General features: G+C 41.2%; 1 protein-coding gene across 1 annotated transcript in view; it reads left to right on the top strand.

The window, feature by feature from the left end:
• Window positions 1-5,000, top strand: part of LOC308372453 (GTPase IMAP family member 8-like) — a gene marked incomplete at both ends in the record, with an annotated part of 16,904 nt that overhangs the window by 1,052 nt on the left and 10,852 nt on the right. The window lies entirely within an intron of this gene.

The following is a 5,000-nucleotide window of genomic DNA, read 5'->3' as shown; positions in this document are numbered from 1 at the left end:
CATCTTGTAGCATGTCACTGTGCCTGAAGTAAACTCTCATTGGTCCAGCTTCATCATGTAGCATGTCACTGTGACTAAAGTAAACTCTCATTGGTCCAGCTTCATCATGTAGCATGTCACTGTGACTAAAGTAAACTCTCATTGGTCCAGCTTCATCATGTAGCATGTCACTGTGACTAAAGTAAACTCTCATTGGTCCAGCTTCATCATGTAGCATGTCACTGTGACTAAAGTAAACTCTCATTGGTCCTTAGTTGACTAAATGTATTTCAGTTTGTTGAAAATGTGTATTACAGATAGCTATTTTGTATTCAATTAAATTCAATTAATTTCAATAATAACAATACAATTGTAAGAACATGGCGGTGGTGGCAATAATACATGCATTTTGCATATAATTGCTAGCATAGGGGATGGGGTAGATTTAGTGAACGGCAGTACAGTGGTGATGGATGCATGTGGGCTGAGGCTTTCTACAGGTAGATCGGGTGAGGTGACTACAGCAGCGTCCCATAGCGAAGATAGTCTAGACTAAGAGAGAGAAAAAAGACAGAGTGAGTGGGTAGAGTTTGGCTGTCCATATGTGTAGATGATGGTGGTGAGGAGCAATGTTTCCCCTCCCATCAGCAATTGGAACATGCTATAAGGGAGAGAGAACATTTTTGTTAGTAGACATCAATTTGGAAAACAGATAAGGAGATTGGCATTAGGCAATATCAATATGTCCTCTGTATCAGTATTAATATAGGCATTAGCAGTCTAAAGAGAGATACAGTCTATGTTGCTTTGGCATTACTATTTCCTAAATGGTCATGCCAATGATGTATTAAATGTTATGTTTGTACATGTCTGTAGTTTGTCTTTCCTGTGTTTCTTCCAGTCTTCCTACTCTATCTGGTTTTTAGGAGTTCAACTGTTGGAATTGGTTTTCATGGTGCCTTCTGCTTGTCGGTGACTGTCTTTACCATTACTGGAGCAATGTCATCTATAATATTTAGCAATTTAGAATTTAAATTATTTTTCTATTCATGCCTGACAGTTGACTTGAGGTCCTTGAAAGTGCCTGCTCAAAGAGAACACTCATGTGATCCTTTACGACTCTCTTTCTTACAGTCATAAATCTAATCTGAATGTGTGGGGACATAAACACGTCTAAGAACACACTGAAATGATCAGATAAGGCCAAGTCTCTGACGGTTGTAGAGATATTAAGGCCCTTTATGATGCTAAGGTCCAGGGTATGACTTGTACGTGCTGTGTAAGGGTAAAAACATAGTTACATATAGTGCCTTTACTTCCTTAGCAAAACTGTTTACTGAATGATCTACATGCAAGTTAAAATCCCCTGATACAATTAGACAATCATAATCAATAACAATATAAAAAAAAAATCATATGTATATACTGTATATGTAGATGCCTCTGTGAGACTTAGCACTTTCTAGAGTTTTCTAGTCTCTGTGATAGTTGGGCATGATCCTAGGGAACGTCCCCAGGACGTTAACAGGACATTCGCAAGGTCCCCAATCGTCCCCAATTGGTCCCCGCCACAACGTTCGCTAGAGGACGTTACCAGAACGTTTTTGACGTTCGTAGCAAGTCTACGTTTGGTCCTTCTGTGACGTTCGCATGAGTCTTAAATCGGACTTTTAGAGAACCTTATAATTTGGTCTGTCAGCACACCTCCCCAGGACGTCATTTAAAAACGTCCCCGTAACCTTTACCTGCAGGTCCTCTGTGTGACGTTCGCATGAGCCTTAAAACGGACTATTAAGGAACGTTATAATTTGGTCACTCAGCACACGTCCCCAGGACGTCATTTAAAAACGTCCCCTTAACCTTTACCTGCAGGTCCTCTGCGCGACGTTCGCATGAGCCTTAAAACGGACTATTAAGGAACGTTATAATTTGATCAGCACATGTCCCCAGGACGTCCTTTAAAAACGTCCCCGTAACCTTTACCTGCAGGTCCTCTGCGTGACGTTCACATGAGCCTTAAAACGGACTATTAAGGAACGTTATAATTTGGTCACTCAGCACACGTACCCAGGACGTCATTTAAAAACGTCCCCGTAACCTTTACCTGCAGGTCCTCTGCGTGACGTTCGCATGAGCCTTAAAACGGACTATTAAGGAACGTTATAATTTGGTCATTCAGCATAAGTCCCCAGGAAGTCCTTTAAAAACGTCCCCGTAACCTTTACCTGTGGTCCTCTGCGGGACATTCGCATTTGGTCCTTCCAAAACGTCCCCTTGACGTCCTCTGATGGCCCTCTCTGAACCAGAAAAATGTTTTTCATTTGACCGACATTTTAATGAAAAGCCGGCCAAATATCTAACCTATTTCTGCTTCTAAATTAGCCTATTGAAGAAAACTGACCGCCTGCATAGCTTAAATAATAGCATAATCAGGTAGTTTAGAATGCAACATGTTTATTTTCCTAAGTTTATAATGGGAAACAAAAACATTTATGTCTGATGCGCGTCAATAAGTGGCCTTTAAGCGCAACCTGCTGTGGCGTTAAAATGAGCGCCGCAACATGGTCATTGCTCTGTTCAATGAGTCAGGTATTCAGTGTTTGGAAAGTTCACTTTCTACATGAACTTGCTCAGTTCATTGTTCATAATTCAAAATTTTGAACTAAGTTCAAAGCTCCAATTTTCAATATGCTGCGAGTGCTATAATTTTTCAAAATCTCTGTCTGCAATACCGCTCGCGGCTCTTCGGTGCGCAGTAGGCCTATAATAAAAGGAAACGCGCAACACTGCAGGTATTACAGGACAGGTTCATCCTCGTCAGAAGGTTTACCCTCATCACTGTTGTTCAGTTCAGTTGGCCTCTGAAAAAAAGCTTTTAAGGCTAGTCTGCTTGGCCATGTTGGATCCTTCTCACTCAGTTCGCTCCTCGTTTGACGGACAATCGCCGGTGGGGAGAGGCCATTTTTCATGGAATCCTGCTTTATTTATTGGTGGCACCAATAAATAAAGGGCTACGCTCTTGCGGCTAGTTTTAGCGCCCAAAGTATCAAATAAAGATGCAAATGTGCTTATATGGTGAAGTTAATGTCAATATCATAAAGATTGTCTTATCCAGAAAATATCCATTTTGATCCCCTAATGTTGCACTGGGTGCCATTAATAAAAAAGCAAAGGGTCAGAATTGTGAGAATAATGAAGTTTATTCAGACTTAAATGAGCAAACTTATAAACGTGGGCTGATTTAAACCCCACTCCCTACTCAATACATCGACAAACACACATGTCTGCAAATGAAGCTGCTTGCAGCCATATATATAGATAGCGATCTACACTTTTGCTAGGTAACTAACTATCTAGTTAAGATAACATCCCCAAACAGTTATGGTTAATGTCAACTAGTATTACAACCACTTGTAGTTCATAACTAGTCTCTTCAACAAATGTGTTAATGTTAAAATCAAAATGTTAATGTTGACGTCAAAATGTTAATGTTGACGTCAAAATGATAATGTTACCGTCTGGAATTGCACGCTGAACTATTCCCTGGCAAACGCCAGCAAGTTGCCAGGAGATTAACATACTTTAACAATGTAGCTTCGATAATTGTTGTGTGCCCTTCGTTGTTGATCTTAATGTTTGGATATCGTGGATATATTACTCCAAAAAGAATCACTGACACTGACAGATATAACGCTTGTCCTCGTCCTAGCCATGCTTTTGGGTTGAAAGTCCAAGGAGTTTTGTCTGACGTAGCAACGGTAACTTAAGGGGGCTTTTGCGAACGGTCAAAAGCGCATTTACCTGCGCTAGGACCACTGATTCGCCAAACCTGCTTGGAGTCTGTGTTCTACCACAGTCCCCGACATTAGTCTCATCAATCTCATGATCATTTTTTTTTCTAAGGATGATTCGATTTTGTAACGTGTAACGGAGGTTTCAGGGGAAATATATCGAAGTAAAAAGTAAAAGTCAACAGAAATATAAGTAGTAAAGTAAAGTAAAGTACAGATATCAAAAAAAAACTACTTAAGTACAGTAACAAAGTATTTCTACCTCGTTACTATACAACACTGGTTGGGAGTAGCCTAAGTGCTGGGCCCTTGGGAGAGAGTGGGGAACGAGTACAAAGTACAAAGATAACATGAGTCACATTACAGTACAGCATGTACACTTGACCTGATGGGAAGGGTAATGTTTTAGAGGGCTGTGCCTCAGGCATGCAAATGCAGAACTAGAGCGGTTGCACTTTTTCTCAGATCTTTGAAGACGTGTCTATTCAGAAGCAACATCTTCAAAAACAAGAATGCACTCATCTTCAAGTACAGAAGTTGCATTTTTAGAAGAGTATATATACACAGCTATAATCTGCTAAAATAGTTCATTATGCAATACATTGTTTTGGGGGAAATTATCAATCTAATGTGACAGAATAGAGAGGAAGATCACGGGCATAATTTCCTGTTTGACAGAGTTGCTGCTACCTGCTGTGCAGTCTGGCCTTGGACTGCTGCTACCTGCTTCTGAGTTTAAGCATCTTAGTGACTGAGCTCACTACACAGCCTTTAATATTACAGTGACTTTGGGAATACTTCCCTACCTGAATTCACCTTCTATTCTCCGTCATTTCCCACTGTGTCAGTGATTAACTTGCCAAACAAATGTCAGACTTGGTGGTGTGTTCTGGTCCCGTAGCCATTGACCATGGTGATGAGATTTATTGCCGATCATCTTCACTCAAACACTGACTGTGAACTAAATCAGGTGAATCTCTCTCTTGCTCTCACACACACACACACACACACACACACACACACATAGAGATGACGCCTAAAATGGCCGTTGAGACTTGGCTTGTCCGCTTGTGTTTACAAGCGGACAAGCCAAGTCTCAACGGCCATTTTAGGCGTCATCTCTGTGTGTGTGTGTGTGTGTGTGTGTGTGAGAGCAGGAGAGAGAGCGAGACCCAGAGAGGGAGATTGTGCTTGAGCTCAGCCTCTCTCAATAGCCCCAATGGCCCCAGC

The sequence above is a fragment of the Sprattus sprattus genome (assembly GCF_963457725.1).
Source record: "Sprattus sprattus genome assembly, chromosome: 11".
NCBI lineage: Eukaryota > Metazoa > Chordata > Actinopteri > Clupeiformes > Clupeidae > Sprattus > Sprattus sprattus.
Note: the sequence above shows the minus strand (reverse complement) of the source record. Positions and strands in the feature narration are given on the sequence as shown.